Genomic DNA, 27,513 nt, shown 5'->3' with positions numbered 1-27,513 from the left:
ATTCAAAATAAATATAAATAAATCATAAAGTATCAATACTATTTGTAGAAAAAATCTACATAAATGAATTCTAAATTCAACACATTAATCTGTCAAAATAGTAAATAAATTAATATTAATCAATATAACAAAAAATATTTTAACCATATGGTCCTTTCGTACTAATATGGATTAACAATCTAAGGATAGAAACCGACCTGGCTCACGCCGGTCTGAACTCAGATCATGTAAGAATTTAAAGGTCGAACAGACCTAATCATTGGGCTCCTGCACCCAAAATTTTTCTTAATCCAACATCGAGGTCGCAATCTGCTTTGTCGATATGAGCTCTCAAAAACAATTACGCTGTTATCCCTAAGGTAACTTAATCTTATGATCATAAATTATGGATCAAAATAACAAACATAAATAAATGATATAATAATGAAGAGTTTATCTATTCTTCATGTCACCCCAACAAAACATCATCATTAAATATAGAAAGACAAACAAAAAACTATATAAAAGTAAAATGTCAAGCTCTATAGGGTCTTCTCGTCCTAAAGAAGAATTTAAGCCTTTTGACTCAAAAGTTAAATTCAAAAATTTATTAAGAGACAGTTGATTTCTCGTCAAGCCATTCATTCCAGCCACTAATTAAGAGACTAATGATTATGCTACCTTTGCACGGTCAAAATACCGCGGCTCTTTAAAAATACGCTCAGTGAGCAGGCCAGACCTCAAAATATAAACAAGAGGACATGTTTTTGATAAACAGGCGGAAATCAATTTTGCCTAGTTCCTTATAATAAGTTCACAGGGTAAAAATTTCATACAAATAAATATACTAATTCAACATTATTACAAAAATTTTAAAATTAAATTAATAATCTTAATAAAAAACCTAAAATATTTATAAAATCAAAATAAAAAATAATGAACTAAAACGTAATCTTAAAGATAGCTGGTTTAAAGCTTACTATTATATTTCTATAAAATAAATTATAGGTTATTAACTTCAAAGCTTATCCCTTAAAGAATAAATAAGTTAATATTTTTACTTAAAAAATTAAATAAAAACAAATAACTTTAAAAAATTAAATTATTTCTTAAGAAACTAGATATCTTGGGAAACGATTAACATCTCATTTCTATAAATAATTTAATAATAATTATGATACATTAACTATAAATTATTTATAAATCAACCCAAATCGAGACAAGTAAAATAAATACTAAAATTTTGATAAACCCTGATACAAAAGGTACAATAAATAAAATCTACTTAAAAAAATGTAAAATAATATTTCATAAAACACTTACATTACCAATAAACTATAATTTAAAAAATCAATTCTATAAAATATACTAAGACAAAAATACAATAAAATTATTTATATTAAATAATTAAATAACCAAAAAATAAATATAATAAAATAAATAATCAAGATATCCTGATTTGCACAGAAAAATTTTCAGTGTAAATGAAACACTTTTCTAATAAGTTATATCTTGAAACTCTTCCTAGATACACTTTCCAGTACATCTACTATGTTACGACTTATCTCATCTAAATTGAAGCTACTTTAAAATAAAATAGAATAATCAATAATGAGAGCGACGGGCGATGTGTACACGTCTCAGAGCCAATAACAGTTAAATTAAATAAATTAAATTACTATCAAATCCACCTTCATTAACAGTATTTCACTATCAAATCCGTTATAAACAAAAATCTATTGTAACCCACCTCCTCTTAACTATAAGCTGCACCTTGACCTGAAATATTTTATAATTATAAATCTTGAGAATTATAACTCTAAAAAGATTCTCTGATAACGGAGATATACAAACAAATAAATTAAGTAGAGTAAATCGTGTATTATCAATCATGGGGTAGGTTCCTCTGAATGGAATGAGATACCACCAAATTCTTTGGGTTTAAAGACCTTAACTAATAGTACCCTGGTAAATATAATTAACATTTAAAATAATAGGGTATCTAATCCTAGTTTATTATTTAAATTTCACAGATTCATAAAAAGGGCCACAAATAAATTTTAACATTTCACCTTACAAATTTATATTTCAACCCTAATAATATAAACAACCAATAATATTCACTTGTATCAATCGTATAACCGTGAACTGCTGGCACGAATTATGCCAATACTAAATCAATTGCTAAATCCAAAATCACTTGATAATTAAATCAAATTACTGCAAAAAGAACATTTAGTCTAACAAAACTTACATATAATACAAAGAAAAAGTGAATAAACAAGCAAGAATAAAACTTTTAAAAATAAAAAATAAGATAATTTTAAATCTATTAATTCAGGAAAAAATAAAAGATTCAAATATTTAAAGAAAAAAAAAGAAGAAAACCACAAACATTAACAAAAAAAAAGAAACGCCCCTATGTATGACCACAACAACTTCTCTATTATATATAATTAAAGATTAATTTGGAACATGTATAGCAATAAATGTATTATATTCTTTCTTATTTTATCTTTCTTTTCACTAATAAATAAAGAAAGTTTAAATAATATAATAAATATATTTTATACAATTATGTAATTTAATATAATATGTTATTAATATGAATTCTTTTTTTATATTAAGTTAACTTTCATATATATTAGTTAAATAATCTAATTATAGATAATTTACATAATTATATTATTATAATTATTATAATTATTTTATTAATTATAATATTTTATATTTAAATTAATAATTTTATTTATTATATCCAATTATAATAATATTAAATATTAAATTACATATTATTATATATATTATATTATAATAACCTATTTTAAGCTAAAAACATAAGTAGCTATAATCCTAGGTAAATAATTGCATTAAAATAATCAATTGATAATGATAAGATGATCTTATAATACTTTAATTTCAATTAAATGTAATATATTAATATAAATTATTTATTATATATATATATAAAAAAAATAAAATGAGCAGGATAAATTAATCCTAATTAAACAAAATAATACATAAAAGAATTTCAAAAAAAAACTTTCGATTTATATATTAAATAAATGAAGTGCCTGATTAAAGGGTTACCTTGATAGGGTAAATAAAGTAAATAAAATTACCTTCATTAAAATTACATAAGATAGAATTAATCTACCTCCTTTAGTATCAAAAACTAACGTGCATCATACACCTTAATGTAAAAAGGTAAGCTAAACAAGCTAATGGGTTCATACCCCATTTATAGAGGTATCAATCCTCTCCTTTTTAATGACCAACAACTCTACAAAACTTCTCTTCCTATCAACATTAATGATAGGAACGATCCTGTCCATTTCATCAAATTCCTGATTTGGGGTTTGAATAGGACTTGAGATCAACTTACTTTCATTTATTCCGCTCCTAACAAGAAATAAAAATATAATAATAAATGAATCATCAATTAAATATTTTATTGTCCAAGCAATAGCATCGACAATATTATTATTTTCAATTTTGCTGATTCAAATAAAATATCCCATGGGATGGTAAACAGAATTTATCCCATCAATAATAATTAGATCTAGACTATTATTAAAGATTGGAGCTGCACCTTTCCATTTCTGATTTCCAGAAGTTATAGGAGCATCAAGATGAAATAATTGTTTAACATTAATAACATGACAAAAAATCGCCCCAATAATGGAATTATCTTATTGTATTCAATTAAGAACTTTTATTTGAACAATTATTATCTTAATTATTATTATTGGGGCAATAGGAGGTTTAAATCAAACATCCTTACGACAACTTTTAGCATATTCATCAATCAGACATCTAGGTTGAATAATTAGATCATTAACAGTCAGAGAAAACATCTGAGAACTATACTTCATTATTTACTCACTATTAAGATTAATTATAGTTTTATTATTTAAGCAAATAAATTTATTTTTCATAAATCAAATTTATTCAGCCAAAAATATAAAAACCGAAATAAATTCATAATATTCTTATCTTTATTATCTTTAGGTGGACTACCACCATTCCTTGGATTCTTACCAAAATGAATTGTAATACAATCATTAATAGAAAACAATATAACAACTATTATAACTATTATAGTTGTATTAACTACAATTACACTCTACTACTATATACGTATTAGATTCTCAGCTCTAATTATATCATACACAGAAAATTCGTGATCTATAAAGATAAAGTCCCAAAAATCAAGAATCATTCTTCCTATAACAGTAATAATTTCAACAATAGGATTGATTTCAACATCAACCTTAATTTCATTATACTAAGGACTTAAGTTAATCAAACTAATAACCTTCAAAGTTATAATTAAAAGAATAATCTTTTAGGCCTTAGTAAAATTTTACACCTCTAGAATTGCAGTCTAGAATCATAATTGAATATAAGACCTAAATATGATAAGAGAGAAAACATCTCATAAGTAGATTTACAGTCTACCACCTAAAATTCAGCCATCTTACCGCAAAAATGATTATTCTCAACAAACCATAAGGACATTGGTACTTTATACTTCATATTTGGAGCATGAGCAGGAATAGTAGGAACATCAATAAGAATACTTATTCGTGCTGAACTTGGCCAACCCGGATCTCTAATTGGGGATGACCAGATTTATAATGTTATTATTACAGCTCACGCATTCGTAATAATTTTCTTTATAGTAATACCTATTATAATTGGTGGATTTGGTAATTGACTTGTTCCACTAATAATTGGTGCACCAGATATAGCATTTCCACGAATAAATAATATAAGTTTTTGATTACTACCACCTTCACTAACCCTTCTTCTTACATCTTCTATAGTAGATAATGGTGCTGGTACAGGATGAACAGTTTACCCTCCTCTAGCAGGAGCTATTGCACACGGGGGTGCATCTGTAGATCTAGCTATTTTTTCACTGCACTTAGCAGGTGTATCATCTATTCTTGGTGCAGTGAATTTCATTACAACAGCAATTAATATACGATCAGAAAGTATAACTTTAGATCAAACACCTTTATTTGTATGATCTGTAGCTATTACAGCATTACTTCTCCTTCTTTCACTTCCAGTTTTAGCAGGAGCTATTACTATATTATTAACAGATCGAAATTTAAATACATCATTCTTTGACCCTGCAGGAGGGGGTGACCCAATTCTATATCAACATCTATTTTGATTCTTTGGACACCCAGAAGTTTATATTTTAATTCTACCAGGGTTCGGAATTATTTCACATATTGTATGTCAAGAAAGAGGAAAAATTGAATCATTTGGAACATTAGGTATAATTTATGCTATACTATCAATTGGACTAATAGGATTTATTGTATGAGCACATCATATATTTACAGTAGGAATGGATGTTGACACACGAGCATATTTTACATCAGCAACAATAATTATTGCTGTACCTACAGGACTTAAGGTATTTAGATGATTAGCTACATTATATGGAACTAAATTCAAGTTCAATCCACCATTATTATGAGCTCTAGGATTTATTTTCCTATTTACAATTGGTGGATTAACAGGATTAGTATTAGCAAATTCATCACTTGATATTGTATTACATGATACATATTATGTAGTAGCCCACTTTCATTATGTATTATCTATAGGAGCAGTATTTGCAATTATAGGAGGTGTCATTCAATGATATCCACTATTTACAGGATTAACTATAAATAATACATGATTAAAAATCCAATTTACAATTATATTCATTGGAGTAAATTTAACATTCTTTCCTCAACACTTCCTAGGATTAGCAGGAATACCTCGACGATACTCTGACTACCCAGACGCATATACATCATGAAACGTAGTATCAAGAATTGGGTCTACAATTTCTATTGTAGGAATCATTATATTCATTGTAATTATATGAGAAAGAATGATTACAAACCGAGCAACTATATTTAGAGCTAACATAAGAAGATCAACAGAATGACTACAAAATAACCCTCCTGCAGAACATAGTTACTCAGAATTACCATTAATCTCTAGATTCTAATATGGCAGATTAGTGCAGTAGATTTAAGCTCTACAAATAAAGGTTTGACCTTTTATTAGAATATATTTATTAATGGCAACATGATCAAATTTATCTCTTCAAGATGGAGCTTCACCATTAATGGAGCAATTATCATTCTTTCATAATCATACTATGGTCGTATTATTATTAATTACAGTAATTGTAGGTTATGCCCTAAGTTATATATTATTTATTGCCTATACTAACCGTAATATACTTCATGGACATTTAATTGAAACAATCTGAACAGCTTTACCAGCAATTACATTAATTTTTATTGCCCTTCCATCATTACGACTATTATATTTACTTGATGATTCAGTAGATGCAATAATTACAATTAAAACCATTGGACGACAATGATATTGAAGATATGAATATTCAGACTTCATAGACGTAGAATTTGACACTTATATAACACCAGAACAAGACCTAGAAAATGATGGATTCCGACTACTAGATGTAGATAACCGAACAATCCTACCAATAAATACAGAAGTACGAGTATTAACAAGAGCATCAGATGTTCTACACTCATGAGCAGTTCCTGCATTAGGGGTTAAAATTGATGCAACGCCAGGTCGGTTAAATCAAGGAACATTCACAATAAATCGACCTGGATTATTCTTTGGACAATGCTCAGAAATCTGTGGAGCAAACCACAGATTTATACCAATTGTAATTGAAAGAACTTCAGTAAATTTATTTATTAAGTGATTATCTAAGATAATTTAAGGAGTTAGTTAAAATAAATAACATTAGAGTGTCAATCTAAAGTAACTAAAAAAAATTAGTACACCTTGAAATTCATCAGATGACTGAAAGTAAGTAATGGTCTCTTAAACCAAATAATAGTAAATTAACGACTACTTCTGATGGGGAAATTATATCCAAATCCCTCAAATATCCCCTCTTATATGATTCTCACTATTCATTATATTTTCAGCTACATTAATCTTGTTTAATCAAATAAACTTCTTCTCATTTAAACCTAACCTTATTAAAAGAGCAGAAAAAGGAACAATTGAAATAAAAAACTTAAATTGAAAATGATAACAAATCTATTCTCAACATTTGACCCATCAACTAACATCTTTAATTTATCATTAAATTGAACTAGAACATTTCTAGGACTATTATTAATCCCATCACTATTTTGACTTACACCATCACGAATTAACATTATCTGAAATAAACTAAATTTAACCTTACATAATGAATTTAAAACACTTCTTGGACCAAAATCATTTAATGGAACAACATTCATTTTCATCTCAATTTTTATTATAATATTATTTAACAATTTCATAGGATTATTCCCTTATATTTTTACTAGAACAAGACATTTAGCATTAACATTTGCAATTGCCCTACCTATATGGCTAAGATTTATATTATTTGGATGAATTAACCATACTAATCATATATTCACACACCTTGTACCACAAGGTACACCGCCTGCATTAATATCATTTATAGTACAAATTGAAACAATTAGTAATGTTATTCGACCAGGTACATTAGCAGTACGGTTGGCAGCAAATATAATTGCAGGACACTTATTATTAACCTTATTAGGAAACACAGGACCATCTATAGCAATAAACTTAATCTCATTACTAATTATTGGACAAATACTTCTATTAATTCTAGAATCAGCAGTAGCAATAATTCAAGCCTATGTTTTCTCAATTCTAAGAACTCTATTTTCTAGAGAAGTATTTTAAACCTATGTTAACAACTCACTCAAACCACCCATTCCACTTAGTAGACTATAGACCTTGACCATTAACAGGAGCAATTGGAGCAATAGTCCTAGTATCAGGACTAGCAAAATGATTCCACCTATTTAATATTAACTTATTCATAATTGGATTTGGAATTACCCTACTAACTATAATTCAATGATGACGAGATGTAGTACGAGAAGGAACATATCAAGGATTACATACAGGATTTGTATCAATTGGATTACGATGAGGAATAATTTTATTTATTGCATCAGAGGTATTATTTTTCGTTTCTTTTTTTTGAGCATTCTTTAGAAGAAGATTAGCACCAACAATTGAACTAGGAATACTATGACCTCCAATAGGAATTCAACCCTTTAACCCTATACAAATTCCATTACTTAATACAGCTATTCTTTTAGCATCAGGAGTAACAGTAACATGAGCACATCATAGTTTAATGGAATCTAATCATACTCAAGCACTACAAGGATTATTCTTCACAGTGTTTTTAGGACTATACTTTACAATACTTCAAGCATATGAATATTGAGAAGCACCTTTTACCATTGCAGATGCAGTTTATGGATCAACATTCTTTGTTGCAACAGGATTCCATGGTTTACACGTAATTATTGGAACAATCTTTTTATCAACATGTCTACTTCGACACTCAATAAATCAATTTTCACCAAGACATCACTTTGGATTTGAAGAAGCAGCATGATACTGACACTTCGTAGACGTAGTATGATTATTCTTATATATCTCTATTTATTGATGAGGTAGATAATTGTTTCTCTAGTATAAATAGTACATTTGACTTCCAATCAGAAAGCTTGATATAAATCAAGAAAAAAATTCTAATTCTATCAACAAGAGTTTTCATTAGATTTATTATTCCAATAATTGTTATAATCCTGGCAACAACACTATCAAAAAAATTAATTAATGATCGAGAAAAAAGATCACCATTTGAATGTGGGTTTGATCCAAAAAGATCAGCACGAATACCATTGTCAATACGATTCTTCCTAATCGCAGTAATCTTTTTAATTTTTGATGTAGAAATTGCACTAATTCTACCAATTGTAATTATTTTTAAAACTTCAGACATTATAATCTGAACAGTATCAACAATATTTTTTATTCTAGTTCTATTAGGAGGACTATACCATGAATGAAACCAAGGAGCATTACAATGAGCAGAATAAAGGGTTGTAGTTAAATATAACATTTGGGTTGCATTCAAAAAGTATTGATATTATCAATCAACCTTAAATAGAATAAGAAGCGAAATATTGCAGTCAGTTTCGACCTGGAAGATTGGTATGTACTACCCTTATTCTTATTAATTGAAGCCAAAAAGAGGCGTATTACTGTTAATAATATAATTGAACTATAATAGTTCCAATTAAGGTAATGTAAAGCCAATATGAAAGCTGCTAACTTTTTATATTAGCGGTTAAACTCCGTTAACATTTCTAAAATTTATATAGTTTAAATAAAACATTACATTTTCACTGTAAAAATAATATATCTATATTTATAAATACTTAAAAGTAAAAATACTTCCTTAACATCTTCAGTGTCACGCTCTAATTATAAGCTATTTAAGTAAACGAAAAACAATATTACCAAAATAAATATTCAAAAAATAAAAGTAAAAGATAAATCTTGAAATTAGAATCATATCAACCTTGAATATAACCAATTAAATAAATAAATAATCTATATAAACCTTGACCACCAAGTAATTCACCTCAACCATAATCAAATGACTTAGATGAATAATAACCTATTTTTAAAGGAATATATCTAATAAACTTAGTTGAAAGAAAAGGTATAAATCATATAGAACCAGCAAATCTAACAAAAGAAAGTATACTTAAAGAAAATAAATTATGAGAAAAATCAAAATTAGAAATAAGATAACCTAAATAAGCACCTAAAATAACAACTGTAATAGTTAAAAACTTTAAATAATAAGGTAAAGCAATCACATGAGGAATAGGAAAAATTAATCAAGATAAAAGACTACCACCAAAAACAGCAACAAACAATAGACCAATTATTCCAAATGAAATATAATAACCCTTATCATCAAAAGAAAATCTAGAATAAAAATTATTATCACCAGATATTGAATAATAAAACAAACGAAAAGAATAAGAAGCAGTTAAACCAGTAGAAAAAAAATAAAGAAAAAAAATTAAACAATTAATTCATCTTAAACAAACCATCTCAAGAATTAAATCCTTTGAATAAAATCCCGCTAAAAAAGGTATTCCACACAAAGATAAACTAGAAACATTAAAACAAACTGAAGTTAAAGGTATGAAATTAACAATTGATCCTATAAAACGAATATCCTGAGAATCCTTCAAATTATGAATTATTGAACCTGCACATATAAATAATAATGCCTTAAATAAAGCATGAGCCAATAAATGAAAAAATGCAAGCTTTGGATAACCTATAGCCAAAATTCTTATTATTAAACCAAGTTGTCTTAAAGTAGAAAGAGCAATAATCTTCTTTAAATGAAACTCAAAATTAGCGCCCAATCCAGCCATAAATATAGTTATACAACCAATTAAAAGTAAAAATCAACCACAATTATAAGTATCCAATATTGGTCTAAAACGAATTAATAAATAAACACCAGCAGTAACAAGAGTAGAAGAATGAACTAAAGCAGAAACAGGAGTAGGAGCTGCTATAGCAGCAGGAAGTCATGAAGAGAAAGGAATCTGAGCTCTCTTAGTTATAGCTGCTAAAACAATTAATATAGTAATGAGCTTTATTTCAAAAGAATTAGAAATAAAATCATAATAATAAATATAATTTCAACCACCAAAATTTAACATTCATGCAATAGAAATTAAAATAGCAACATCACCAATACGATTAGAAAGTGCAGTTAATATACCAGCACTATAAGATTTTACATTTTGATAATAAATAACTAAACAATAAGAAACTAAACCTAAACCATCTCAACCTAGTAAAATTCTAATTAAATTAGGACTAATAATTAAAAAACCTATAGAAAGAATAAATATTAAAACAATAATAATAAAACGATTTATATTCTTTTCACCAGATATATAATCCTCTCTATAATAAATAACCAAAGAAGAAATATATATAACAAAAGATATAAAAATAAGAGATATTCAATCCAAAATTAAAGTTATAACAACTATAGAACCATTTAAATTGAAAAGCTCTCACTCAACAAAAACTCTATAATCAATTATTAAATAATAAATACCTAAAATAAAAATTATAGTTCTCGAAATAAACAAAGAAAAAAAACTCAAAGAACAAATAGAAAATAAATTCACGGCCTAAGATGAAAAACTTCATATCATTGATTCCACAAAACAATATTTTTAATTAAAATACTTAAGCAAACTAAACAAAGAAATATTCACCCTTTAAACAGAGAATATTTAAAGGCAATCAATGTAAAAGTAAAGATGATATTCACGAAAATAACCAAGAGAACAAGTATAAACACCAGAATAATAATTCCCATGCTGAGAATAAGAATATATATACAAAGTATAAACAGCTCTAAAAAAAGATAAAAAAATCAAAGCAAAGAATCTAAAAGAAGATCAAGATATAATTCTATTTAATAATCTAATTTCACCTACCAAATTTAAAGAAGGAGGAGCAGCCATATTTGATGATCTTAAAAGAAATCATCATAAAGCCATTCTTGGCATCAAATTAATTATACCCTTGTTTATTAATAATCTTCGTCTACCTAAACGTTCATAAATAATATTAGATAAACAAAATAAACCAGAAGAACATAAACCATGACCAACCATTAGAGAAAGAGAACCTACACAACCTCATCAATTCATAGTCATCAATCCACCAATAACCATTCTTATATGAGCAACAGAAGAATATGCAATTAAAGACTTTAAATCAACCTGACGAAAACAAATAAATCTTACAATAACACCCCCAGATAAACCTAAAGACAATCAAAAATAATTAAACTTTAAACCCAAATAAGAAATAACCTTTATAACACGAAAAATACCATAACCACCTAACTTTAATAAAACACCAGCAAGAATTATTCTACCTGAAATAGGGGCCTCTACATGAGCCTTAGGAAGTCATAAATGAACCAAAAACATAGGTATCTTAACTAAAAAAGCCAAAATTATAAATACATAAAACATAAAATAATAAGAACCAAAATCAACCAATAAAGGAAAATATAAAGTATTAGAAAAATCATAAACCTTAAATAAAACTAATAATAAAGGTAATCTAGCAACCAAAGTATAAAAAATTAAAAAAACACCAGCCTGCAAACGCTCAGGTTGATAACCCCAACCCAAAATTAAAAGTAAAGTAAGAACTAATCTAGCCTCAAAAAAAATATAAAAAGAAAGAAGACTTAATCTAGCAAATGAACAATAAAGCATAATTATTAAAATCAAAACCATAAAAACAAAAAATTAGAATGATATGAACTTAAATAAACTGAACCTCTAGCAGTGATTATTAAAGAACAAATCCAAAAACTAAGTAAAATTAAACTAAAAGAAAAATAATCAATACCAAAATAATATCTAATTATATTCAAATCAGCATATGAATAAACACAAATTATAAAAACAAAACCCGACAGAAACATTAAAGAATGAACCAACCATCAACAATTATTTAATAAACAAAGAGGGATCAAAAAAATAGTTATAAATAAATACTTTAACATAAAGATAAACCAAAAGAATTAAAAAAATCATTACCATGAGAACGAATTATTGAAACTAAAATAGAAAGACCTAAAGCACCCTCACAAACAGAAAAAACTAAAAAAATAACAGGAAAAAAATAATCATAATCAAACTCAATAAGAAAAACAATAACTAACATAAATAAAGAATGAACAATATATTCTAATCTCAAAAGAACCATTAATAAATGTTTACGTTTAGAAGAAAAAACATAAACACCAGCAAAATAAATCAATAAAGAAGTAAAAATAGAGAATATAAACATTAGTTTTAATAGTTTAAAAAAAACGCCGGTCTTGTAAACCGGAAATAAGTCCAGCCCCCACTTTTAAAACTTCAGAGGTGGAAAAGCTTCCAAAGCTCCCCAAAACCGGTATTTTAAATAAACTAACCCCTGAAATGATCAAAATAATAATTATATCATTATCAAATGTAATAAATATTAATTTTATTAAATTAAGACACCCAATACCAATAATGCTTTTTATTATCCTTCAAACCTTCCTAGTTGGATTAATAACAGGAACAATAATAGAAAGATATTGATTATCATATATTTTATTTTTAACATTTCTTGGTGGTATACTAGTATTATTTATTTACATTACAAGAATTGCATCAAACGAAATATTTCAGCCTAAATCAATCACTATAATTATTACATTAATAATGTGAGTATTTATCATATTAATATTAATTATTCTAGATATATCTATATTTATAGACTTTTTCAAAAACACCGAAACTATAAATATTGATAATTCAATCAATTATCAAGAAATAACAATATCTTTAGAAAAATTATATAATAGACCAACATTGATTATTACAATAATAATAATAATTTATTTATTTTTAGCACTACTAGCAGTTGTTAAAATCACCAATATTAATCAGGGACCTATTCGTAAAATAAGATAATTACTAATGAATAAACCCTTAAGATTAAGACATCCTTTAATTAAAATTATTAATAACTCTTTAATTGACTTACCTGCCATAACAAATATTTCAAAAAAAGAAAGATTAAATAATATAATAAATATATTTTATACAATTATGTAATTTAATATAATATGTTATTAATATGAATTCTTTTTTTTATATTAAGTTAACTTTCATATATATTAGTTAAATAATCTAATTATAGATAATTTACATAATTATATTATTATAATTAGTATAATTATTTATATTAATTATAATATTTTATATTTAAATTAATAATTTTATTTATTATATCCAATTATAATAATATTCAATATTAAATTACATATTATTATATATATTATATTATAATAACCTATTTTAAGCTAAAAACATAAGTAGCTATAATCCTAGGTAAATAATTGCATTAAAATAATCAATTGATAATGGTAAGATGATCTTATAATACTTTAATTTCAATTAAATGTAATATATTAATATAAATTATTTATTATATATATATATAAAAAAAATAAAATGAGCAGGATAAATTAATCCTAATTAAACAAAATAATACATAAAAGAATTTCAAAAAAAACTTTCGATTTATATATTAAATAAATGAAGTGCCTGATTAAAGGGTTACCTTGATAGGGTAAATAAAGTAAATAAAATTACCTTCATTAAAATTACATAAGATAGAATTAAACTACCTCCTTTAGTATCAAAAACTAATGTGCATCATACACCTTAATGTAAAAAGGTAAGCTAAACAAGCTAATGGGTTCATACCCCATTTATAGAGGTATCAATCCTCTCCTTTTTTATGACCAACAACTCTACAAAACTTCTCTTCCTATCAACATTAATGATAGGAACGATCCTGTCCATTTCATCAAATTCCTGATTTGGGGTTTGAATAGGACTTGAGATCAACTTACTTTCATTTATTCCGCTCCTAACAAGAAATAAAAATATAATAATAAATGAATCATCAATTAAATATTTTACTGCCCAAGCAATAGCATCGACAATATTATTATTTTCAATTTTGCTGATTCAAATAAAATATCCCATGGGATGGGAAACAGAATTTATCCCATCAATAATAATTAGATCTAGACTATTATTAAAGATTGGAGCTGCACCTTTCCATTTCTGATTTCCAGAAGTTATAGGAGCATCAAGATGAAATAATTGTTTAACATTAATAACATGACAAAAAATCGCCCCAATAATGGTCTTATCTTATTGTATTCAATTAAGAACTTTTATTTGAACAATTATTATCTTAAGAATTATTATTGGGGCAATAGGAGGTTTAAATCTAACATCCTTACGACAACTTTTAGCATATTCATCAATCAGACATCTAGGTTGAATAATTAGATCATTAACAGTCAGAGAAAACATCTGAGAACTATACTTCATTATTTACTCACTATTAAGATTAATTATAGTTTTATTATTTAAGCAAATAAATTTATTTTTCATAAATCAAATTTATTCAGCCAGAAATATAAAAACCGAAATTAAATTCATAATATTCTTATCTTTATTATCTTTAGGTGGACTACCACCATTCCTTGGATTCTTACCAAAATGAATTGTAATACAATCATTAATAGAAAACAATATAACAACTATTATAACTATTATAGTTGTATTAACTACAATTACACACTACTACTATATACGTATTAGATTCTCAGCTCTAATTATATCATACACAGAAAATTCGTGATCTATAAAGATAAAGTCCCAAAAATCAAGAATCATTCTTCCTATAACAGTAATAATTTCAACAATAGGATTGATTTCAACATCAACCTTAATTTCATTATACTAAGGACTTAAGTTAATCAAACTAATAACCTTCAAAGTTATAATTAAAAGAATAATCTTTTAGGCCTTAGTAAAATTTTACACCTCTAGAATTGCAGTCTAGAATCATAATTGAATATAAGACCTAAATATGATAAGAGAGAAAACATCTCATAAGTAGATTTACAGTCTACCACCTAAAATTCAGCCATCTTACCGCAAAAATGATTATTCTCAACAAACCATAAGGACATTGGTACTTTATACTTCATATTTGGAGCATGAGCAGGAATAGTAGGAACATCAATAAGAATACTTATTCGTGCTGAACTTGGCCAACCCGGATCTCTAATTGGGGATGACCAGATTTATAATGTTATTATTACAGCTCACGCATTCGTAATAATTTTCTTTATAGTAATACCTATTATAATTGGTGGATTTGGTAATTGACTTGTTCCACTAATAATTGGTGCACCAGATATAGCATTTCCACGAATAAATAAAATAAGTTTTTGATTACTACCACCTTCACTAACCCTTCTTCTTACATCTTCTATAGTAGATAATGGTGCTGGTACAGGATGAACAGTTTACCCTCCTCTAGCAGGAGCTATTGCACACGGGGGTGCATCTGTAGATCTAGCTATTTTTTCACTGCACTTAGCAGGTGTATCATCTATTCTTGGTGCAGTGAATTTCATTACAACAGCAATTAATATACGATCAGAAAGTATAACTTTAGATCAAACACCTTTATTTGTATGATCTGTAGCTATTACAGCATTACTTCTCCTTCTTTCACTTCCAGTTTTAGCAGGAGCTATTACTATATTATTAACAGATCGAAATTTAAATACATCATTCTTTGACCCTGCAGGAGGGGGTGACCCAATTCTATATCAACATCTATTTTGATTCTTTGGACACCCAGAAGTTTATATTTTAATTCTACCAGGGTTCGGAATTATTTCACATATTGTATGTCAAGAAAGAGGAAAAATTGAATCATTTGGAACATTAGGTATAATTTATGCTATACTATCAATTGGACTAATAGGATTTATTGTATGAGCACATCATATATTTACAGTAGGAATGGATGTTGACACACGAGCATATTTTACATCAGCAACAATAATTATTGCTGTACCTACAGGACTTAAGGTATTTAGATGATTAGCTACATTATATGGAACTAAATTCAAGTTCAATCCACCATTATTATGAGCTCTAGGATTTATTTTCCTATTTACAATTGGTGGATTAACAGGATTAGTATTAGCAAATTCATCACTTGATATTGTATTACATGATACATATTATGTAGTAGCCCACTTTCATTATGTATTATCTATAGGAGCAGTATTTGCAATTATAGGAGGTGTCATTCAATGATATCCACTATTTACAGGATTAACTATAAATAATACATGATTAAAAATCCAATTTACAATTATATTCATTGGAGTAAATTTAACATTCTTTCCTCAACACTTCCTAGGATTAGCAGGAATACCTCGACGATACTCTGACTACCCAGACGCATATACATCATGAAACGTAGTATCAAGAATTGGGTCTACAATTTCTATTGTAGGAATCATTATATTCATTGTAATTATATGAGAAAGAATGATTACAAACCGAGCAACTATATTTAGAGCTAACATAAGAAGATCAACAGAATGACTACAAAATAACCCTCCTGCAGAACATAGTTACTCAGAATTACCATTAATCTCTAGATTCTAATATGGCAGATTAGTGCAGTAGATTTAAGCTCTACAAATAAAGGTTTGACCTTTTATTAGAATATATTTATTAATGGCAACATGATCAAATTTATCTCTTCAAGATGGAGCTTCACCATTAATGGAGCAATTATCATTCTTTCATGATCATACTATGGTCGTATTATTATTAATTACAGTAATTGTAGGTTATGCCCTAAGTTATATATTATTTATTGCCTATACTAACCGTAATATACTTCATGGACATTTAATTGAAACAATCTGAACAGCTTTACCAGCAATTACATTAATTTTTATTGCCCTTCCATCATTACGACTATTATATTTACTTGATGATTCAGTAGATGCAATAATTACAATTAAAACCATTGGACGACAATGATATTGAAGATATGAATATTCAGACTTCATAGACGTAGAATTTGACACTTATATAACACCAGAACAAGACCTAGAAAATGATGGATTCCGACTACTAGATGTAGATAACCGAACAATCCTACCAATAAATACAGAAGTACGAGTATTAACAAGAGCATCAGATGTTCTACACTCATGAGCAGTTCCTGCATTAGGGGTTAAAATTGATGCAACGCCAGGTCGGTTAAATCAAGGAACATTCACAATAAATCGACCTGGATTATTCTTTGGACAATGCTCAGAAATCTGTGGAGCAAACCACAGATTTATACCAATTGTAATTGAAAGAACTTCAGTAAATTTATTTATTAAGTGATTATCTAAGATAATTTAAGGAGTTAGTTAAAATAAATAACATTAGAGTGTCAATCTAAAGTAACTAAAAAAAATTAGTACACCTTGAAATTCATCAGATGACTGAAAGTAAGTAATGGTCTCTTAAACCAAATAATAGTAAATTAACGACTACTTCTGATGGGGAAATTATATCCAAATCCCTCAAATATCCCCTCTTATATGATTCTCACTATTCATTATATTTTCAGCTACATTAATCTTGTTTGATCAAATAAACTTCTTCTCATTTAAACCTAACCTTATTAAAAGAGCAGAAAAAGGAACAATTGAAATAAAAAACTTAAAGTGAAAATGATAACAAATCTATTCTCAACATTTGACCCATCAACTAACATCTTTAATTTATCATTAAATTGAACTAGAACATTTCTAGGACTATTATTAATCCCATCACTATTTTGACTTACACCATCACGAATTAACATTATCTGAAATAAACTAAATTTAACCTTACATAATGAATTTAAAACACTTCTTGGACCAAAATCATTTAATGGAACAACATTCATTTTCATCTCAATTTTTATTATAATATTATTTAACAATTTTATAGGATTATTCCCTTATATTTTTACTAGAACAAGACATTTAGCATTAACATTTGCAATTGCCCTACCTATATGGCTAAGATTTATATTATTTGGATGAATTAACCATACTAATCATATATTTACACACCTTGTACCACAAGGTACACCGCCTGCATTAATATCATTTATAGTACTAATTGAAACAATTAGTAATGTTATTCGACCAGGTACATTAGCAGTACGGTTGGCAGCAAATATAATTGCAGGACACTTATTATTAACCTTATTAGGAAACACAGGACCATCTATAGCAATAAACTTAATCTCATTACTAATTATTGGACAAATACTTCTATTAATTCTAGAATCAGCAGTAGCAATAATTCAAGCCTATGTTTTCTCAATTCTAAGAACTCTATATTCTAGAGAAGTATATTAAACCTATGTTAACAACTCACTCAAACCACCCATTCCACTTAGTAGACTATAGACCTTGACCATTAACAGGAGCAATTGGAGCAATAGTCCTAGTATCAGGACTAGCAAAATGATTCCACCTATTTAATATTAACTTATTCATAATTGGATTTGGAATTACCCTACTAACTATAATTCAATGATGACGAGATGTAGTACGAGAAGGAACATATCAAGGATTACATACAGGATTTGTATCAATTGGATTACGATGAGGAATAATTTTATTTATTGCATCAGAGGTATTATTTTTCGTTTCTTTTTTTAGAGCATTCTTTAGAAGAAGATTAGCACCAACAATTGAACTAGGAATACTATGACCTCCAATAGGAATTCAACCCTTTAACCCTATACAAATTCCATTACATAATACAGCTATTCTTTTAGCATCAGGAGTAACAGTAACATGAGCACATCATAGTTTAATGGAATCTAATCGTACTCAAGCACTACAAGGATTATTCTTCACAGTGTTATTAGGACTATACTTTACAATACTTCAAGCATATGAATATTGAGAAGCACCTTTTACCATTGCAGATGCAGTTTTTGGATCAACATTCTTTGTTGCAACAGGATTCCATGGTTTACACGTAATTATTGGAACAATCTTTTTATCAACATGTCTACTTCGACACTCAATAAATCAATTTTCACCAAGACATCACTTTGGATTTGAAGCAGCAGCATGATACTGACACTTCGTAGACGTAGTATGATTATTCTTATATATCTCTATTTATTGATGAGGTAGATAATTGTTTCTCTAGTATAAATAGTACATTTGACTTCCAATCAGAAATCTTGATATAAATCAAGAAAAACAATTCTAATTCTATCAACAAGAGTTTTCATTAGATTTATTATTCCAATAATTGTTATAATCCTGGCAACAACACTATCAAAAAAATTAATTAATGATCGAGAAAAAAGATCACCATTTGAATGTGGGTTTGATCCAAAAAGATCAGCACGAATACCATTGTCAATACGATTCTTCCTAATCGCAGTAATCTTTTTAATTTTTGATGTAGAAATTGCACTAATTCTACCAATTGTAATTATTTTTAAAACTTCAGACATTATAATCTGAACAGTATCAACAATATTTTTTATTCTAGTTCTATTAGGAGGACTATACCATGAATGAAACCAAGGAGCATTACAATGAGCAGAATAAAGGGTTGTAGTTAAATATAACATTTTGGTTGCATTCAAAAAGTATTGATATTATCAATCAACCTTAAATAGAATAAGAAGCGAAAAATTGCAGTCAGTTTCGACCTGGAAGATTGGTATGTACTACCCTTATTCTTATTAATTGAAGCCAAAAAGAGGCGTATTACTGTTAATAATATAATTGAACTATAATAGTTCCAATTAAGGTAATGTAAAGCCAATATGAAAGCTGCTAACTTTTTATATTAGCGGTTAAACTCCGTTAACATTTCTAAAATTTATATAGTTTAAATAAAACATTACATTTTCACTGTAAAAATAATATATCTATATTTATAAATACTTAAAAGTAAAAATACTTCCTTAACATCTTCAGTGTCACGCTCTAATTATAAGCTATTTAAGTAAACGAAAAACAATATTACCAAAATAAATATTCAAAAAATAAAAGTTAAAAGATAAATCTTGAAATTAGAATCATATCAACCTTGAATATAACCAATTAAATAAATAAATAATCTATATAAACCTTGACCACCAAGTAATTCACCTCAACCATAATCAAATGACTTAGATGAATAATAACCTATTTTTAAAGGAATATATCTAATAAACTTAGTTGAAAGAAAAGGTATAAATCATATAGAACCAGCAAATCTAACAAAAGAAAGTATACTTAAAGAAAATAAATTATGAGAAAAATCAAAATTAGAAATAAGATAACCTAAATAAGCACCTAAAATAACAACTGTAATAGTTAAAAACTTTAAATAATAAGGTAAAGCAATCACATGAGGAATAGGAAAAATTAATCAAGATAAAAGACTACCACCAAAAACAGCAACAAACAATAGACCAATTATTCCAAATGAAATATAATAACCCTTATCATCAAAAGAAAATCTAGAATAAAAGTTATTATCACCAGATATTGAATAATAAAACAAACGAAAAGAATAAGAAGCAGTTAAACCAGTAGAAAAAAAATAAAGAAAAAAAATTAAACAATTAATTCATCTTAAACAAACCATCTCAAGAATTAAATCCTTTGAATAAAATCCCGCTAAAAAAGGTATTCCACACAAAGATAAACTAGAAACATTAAAACAAACTGAAGTTAAAGGTATGAAATTAACAATTGATCCTATAAAACGAATATCCTGAGAATCCTTCAAATTATGAATTATTGAACCTGCACATATAAATAATAATGCCTTAAATAAAGCATGAGCCAATAAATGAAAAAATGCAAGCTTTGGATAACCTATAGCCAAAATTCTTATTATTAAACCAAGTTGTCTTAAAGTAGAAAGAGCAATAATCTTCTTTAAATGAAACTCAAAATTAGCGCCCAATCCAGCCATAAATATAGGTATACAACCAATTAAAAGTAAAAATCAACCACAATTATAAGTATCCAATATTGGTCTAAAACGAATTAATAAATAAACACCAGCAGTAACAAGAGTAGAAGAATGAACTAAAGCAGAAACAGGAGTAGGAGCTGCTATAGCAGCAGGAAGTCATGAAGAGAACGGAATCTGAGCTCTCTTAGTTATAGCTGCTAAAACAATTAATATAGTAATGAGCTTTATTTCGAAAGAATTAGAAATAAAATCATAATAATAAATATAATTTCAACCACCAAAATTTAACATTCATGCAATAGAAATTAAAATAGCAACATCACCAATACGATTAGAAAGTGCAGTTAATATACCAGCACTATAAGATTTTACATTTTGATAATAAATAACTAAACAATAAGAAACTAAACCTAAACCATCTCAACCTAATAAAATTCTAATTAAATTAGGACTAATAATTAAAAAACCTATAGAAAGAATAAATATTAAAACAATAATAATAAAACGATTTATATTCTTTTCACCAGATATATAATCCTCTCTATAATAAATAACCAAAGAAGAAATATATATAACAAAAGATATAAAAATAAGAGATATTCAATCCAAAATTAAAGTTATAACAACTATAGAACCATTTAAATTGAAAAGCTCTCACTCAACAAAAACTCTATAATCAATTATTAAATAATAAATACCTAAAATAAAAATTATAGTTCTCGAAATAAACAAAGAAAAAAAACTCAAAGAACAAATAGAAAATAAATTCACGGCCTAAGATGAAAAACTTCATATCATTGATTCCACAAAACAATATTTTTAATTAAAATACTTAAGCAAACTAAACAAAGAAATATTCACCCTTTAAACAGAGAATATTTAAAGGCAATCAATGTAAAAGTAAAAGATGATATTCACGAAAATAACCAAGAGAACAAGTATAAACACCAGAATAATAATTCCCATGCTGAGAATAAGAATATATATACAAAGTATAAACAGCTCTAAAAAAAGATAAAAAAATCAAAGCAAAGATTCTAAAAGAAGATCAAGATATAATTCTATTTAATAATCTAATTTCACCTACCAAATTTAAAGAAGGAGGAGCAGCCATATTTGATGATCTTAAAAGAAATCATCATAAAGCCATTCTTGGCATCAAATTAATTATACCCTTGTTAATTAATAATCTTCGTCTACCTAAACGTTCATAAATAATATTAGATAAACAAAATAAACCAGAAGAACATAAACCATGACCAACCATTAGAGAAAGAGAACCTACACAACCTCATCAATTCATAGTCATCAATCCACCAATAACCATTCTTATATGAGCAACAGAAGAATATGCAATTAAAGACTTTAAATCAACCTGACGAAAACAAATAAATCTTACAATAACACCCCCAGATAAACCTAAAGACAATCAAAAATAACTTAACTTTAAACCCAAATAAGAAATAACCTTTATAACACGAAAAATACCATAACCACCTAACTTTAATAAAACACCAGCAAGAATTATTCTACCTGAAATAGGGGCCTCTACATGAGCCTTAGGAAGTCATAAATGAACCAAAAACATAGGTATCTTTACTAAAAAAGCCAAAATTATAAATACATAAAACATAAAATAATAAGAACCAAAATCAACCAATAAAGGAAAATATAAAGTATTAGAAAAGTCATAAACCTTAAATAAAACTAATAATAAAGGTAATCTAGCAACCAAAGTATAAAAAATTAAATAAACACCAGCCTGCAAACGCTCAGGTTGATAACCCCAACCCAAAATTAAAAGTAAAGTAGGAACTAATCTAGCCTCAAAAAAAATATAAAAAGAAAGAAGACTTAATCTAGCAAATGAACAATAAAGCATAATTATTAAAATCAAAACCATAAAAACAAAAAAATTAGAATGATATGAACTTAAATAAACTGAACCTCTAGCAGTGATTATTAAAGAACAAATCCAAAAACTAAGTAAAATTAAACTAAAAGAAAAATAATCAATACCAAAATAATATCTAATTATATTCAAATCAGCATATGAATAAACACAAATTATAAAAACAAAACCCGACAGAAACATTAAAGAATGAACCAACCATCAACAATTATTTAATAAACAAAGAGGGATCAAAAAAATAGTTATAAATAAATACTTTAACATAAAGATAAACCAAAAGAATTAAAAAAATCATTACCATGAGAACGAATTATTGAAACTAAAATAGAAAGACCTAAAGCACCCTCACAAACAGAAAAAACTAAAAAAATAACAGGAAAAAAATAATCATAATCAAACTCAATAAGAAAAACAATAACTAACATAAATAAAGAAAGAACAATATATTCTAATCTCAAAAGAACCATTAATAAATGTTTACGTTTAGAAGAAAAAACATAAACACCAGCAAAATAAATCAATAAAGAAGTAAAAATAGAGAATATAAACATTAGTTTTAATAGTTTAAAAAAAACGCCGGTCTTGTAAACCGGAAATAAGTCCAGCCCCCACTTTTAAAACTTCAGAGGTGGAAAAGCTTCCAACATCGGTCCCCAAAACTGGTATTTTAAATAAACTAACCCCTGAAATGATCAAAATAATAATTATATAATTATCAAATGTAATAAATATTAATTTTATTAAATTAAGACACCCAATATCAATAATGCTTTTTATTATCCTTCAAACCTTCCTAGTTGGATTAATAACAGGAACAATAATAGAAAGATATTGATTATCATATATTTTATTTTTAACATTTCTTGGTGGTATACTAGTATTATTTATTTACATTACAAGAATTGCATCAAACGAAATATTTCAGCCTAAATCAATCACTATAATTATTACATTAATAATGTGAGTATTTATCATATTAATATTAATTATTCTAGATATATCTATATTTATAGACTTTTTCAAAAACACCGAAACTATAAATATTGATAATTCAATCAATTATCAAGAAATAACAATATCTTTAGAAAAATTATATAATAGACCAACATTCATTATTACAATAATAATAATAATTTATTTATTTTTAGCACTACTAGCAGTTGTTAAAATCACCAATATTAATCAGGGACCTATTCGTAAAATAAGATAATTACTAATGAATAAATCCTTACGATTAAGACATCCTTTAATTAAAATTATTAATAACTCTTTAATTGACTTACCTGCCCCAACAAATATTTCATTTTGATGAAATTTTGGATCCCTATTAGGGTTATGTTTGGTAATTCAAATCGTAACTGGACTATTTTTAGCTATACATTATACATCAAATATTGAAATAGCATTCAGTAGTGTAGTACACATCTGCCGAGACGTAAATAATGGTTGAATTATCCGAACCTTACACGCAAATGGAGCATCTATATTTTTTATTTGTATTTACTTACATGTAGGACGGGGAATTTACTATGGATCTTATATATATATACATACCTGAATAATTGGTACAGTGATTTTATTTTTAGTTACAGCAACTGCATTTATAGGATATGTCTTACCCTGAGGCCAAATATCTTTTTGAGGTGCAACAGTAATTACTAATTTATTATCAGCAATCCCATACTTAGGAACAGATTTAGTCCAATGAGTATGAGGAGGATTCGCTGTTGATAATGCAACATTAAATCGATTCTTCACATTCCATTTTGTATTACCATTTATTATTGCTGCTATAGCAGCAATTCATTTATTTTTTCTTCACCAAACAGGATCTAATAATCCTCTTGGACTAAATGGAGATATTGAAAAAATTCCATTCCATCCATACTTTACCTTTAAGGATTCTATTACATTTGTAATAATAACATCATTATTAATTATACTATGTTTAATTAATCCTTACCTATTAGGAGATCCAGATAACTTTGTACCTGCCAACCCATTAGTAACACCAGTTCACATTCAACCAGAATGATATTTCCTATTTGCATATGCAATTCTACGATCTATCCCTAATAAGTTAGGAGGTGTTATTGCATTATTTTTATCAATTGGAATCTTAATAATTTTACCATTTTATAATAAAACACCATTCCGAGGCATTCAATTTTACCCTATCAATCAAATTTTATTCTGAATTATAGTAGTTGTTGTATGCTTACTAACGTGAATTGGTAAACGACCTGTTGAAGAACCTTATATTATAACAGGTCATATCTTAACAATTATTTACTTCACATATTTCTTAATTAATGTCCATGTCGCAAACGCATGAGATAAATTAATTAAGGAATAAAGTTAATTAGCTTAGGAAAAGCATATGTTTTGAAAACATAAAATTAGAAGTTTAACTCTTCTATTAACTTTTCTCAAAAAATTTCACTAAACAAATGAGATAAATAAAATCTTTAAACCAACATAGAAAATAAAAAAATTCAAAGATAAAGGTAAAAAACTTTTTCAAGCTAAGTACATTAATTTATCATAACGGAACCGTGGTAATGTTCCACGAACCCAAATAAAACCAAAAGATATAATAGCAAGCTTAATAAAAAATATAAAAGAATAAAAATCACCGCCCAAAAAAATTAAAGCCAATAACATTCTTATGAAGACAATTATAGTATATTCAGCTAAAAAAATTAAAGTAAAACCACCCGCACCATACTCAATATTAAATCCTGAAACTAACTCAGATTCCCCTTCAGCAAAATCAAAAGGAGTACGATTAGTTTCAGCTAAGCAAGAAGCAAAACAAGCTAAAGCTAAAGGAAAAGAAATAATAATAAATCACAATAAAGCTGATAGTTTATAAAATCAAACATATTAAAACTACCAATTAAAATAATTAAAGACAATAAAATTAAAGCTAAACTAACTTCATAAGAAATTGTTTGAGCAACAGAACGAAGAGAACCTAATAATGAATAATTTGAATTAGAAGATCAACCAGCAATTATAACAGTATAAACACCTAATCTAGTACAACATAAAAAAAATAAAAATCCATAAGAAAAAGAACACATATAAGTTAAATAAGGAAAAATTACTCAAACGGCTAAAGAAATCATTAAATTAAAAACAGGGGAAAAATAATAAAGTAGGTAATTAGATATAATAGGAATTGGCTGCTCCTTACAAATTAACTTAATAGCATCTCTAAATGGCTGAGGAATTCCAACAAAACCTACCTTATTTGGACCCTTTCGAATCTGAATATAACCTAAAACCTTACGCTCTAATAAAGTTAAAAAGGCAACACTAATTAAAACACAAATAACCAATAAAAGAAAATTCAAAATAAATATAAATAAATCATAAAGTATCAATACTATTTGTAGAAAAAATCTACATAAATGAATTCTAAATTCAACACATTAATCTGTCAAAATAGTAAATAAATTAATATTAATCAATATAACAAAAAATATTTTAACCATATGGTCCTTTCGTACTAATATGGATTAACAATCTAAGGATAGAAACCGACCTGGCTCACGCCGGTCTGAACTCAGATCATGTAAGAATTTAAAGGTCGAACAGACCTAATCATTGGGCTCCTGCACCCAAAATTTTTCTTAATCCAACATCGAGGTCGCAATCTGCTTTGTCGATATGAGCTCTCAAAAACAATTACGCTGTTATCCCTAAGGTAACTTAATCTTATGATCATAAATTATGGATCAAAATAACAAACATAAATAAATGATATAATAATGAAGAGTTTATCTATTCTTCATGTCACCCCAACAAAACATCATCATTAAATATAGAAAGACAAACAAAAAACTATATAAAAGTAAAATGTCAAGCTCTATAGGGTCTTCTCGTCCTAAAGAAGAATTTAAGCCTTTTGACTCAAAAGTTAAATTCAAAAATTTATTAAGAGACAGTTGATTTCTCGTCAAGCCATTCATTCCAGCCACTAATTAAGAGACTAATGATTATGCTACCTTTGCACGGTCAAAATACCGCGGCTCTTTAAAAATACGCTCAGTGAGCAGGCCAGACCTCAAAATATAAACAAGAGGACATGTTTTTGATAAACAGGCGGAAATCAATTTTGCCTAGTTCCTTATAATAAGTTCACAAGGTAAAAATTTCATACAAATAAATATACTAATTCTATCATTATTACAAAAATTTTAAAATTAAATTAATAATCTTAATAAAAAA

General features: G+C 26.9%; 1 long non-coding RNA gene across 1 annotated transcript; it reads left to right on the top strand.

Annotated features, from left to right (window-relative positions):
* Nucleotides 1-107: 107 nt before the first annotated feature.
* LOC126336226 (uncharacterized) lies at nt 108-27,513 on the top strand. Its single transcript, XR_007564924.1, has 2 exons — nt 108-800; nt 27,431-27,513. It is a non-coding gene; the product is annotated as an uncharacterized LOC126336226 (long non-coding RNA).

Source organism: Schistocerca gregaria, chromosome 2, assembly GCF_023897955.1.
Source record: "Schistocerca gregaria isolate iqSchGreg1 chromosome 2, iqSchGreg1.2, whole genome shotgun sequence".
NCBI classification, from domain to species: Eukaryota; Metazoa; Arthropoda; class Insecta; order Orthoptera; family Acrididae; genus Schistocerca; species Schistocerca gregaria.
Note: the sequence above shows the minus strand (reverse complement) of the source record. Positions and strands in the feature narration are given on the sequence as shown.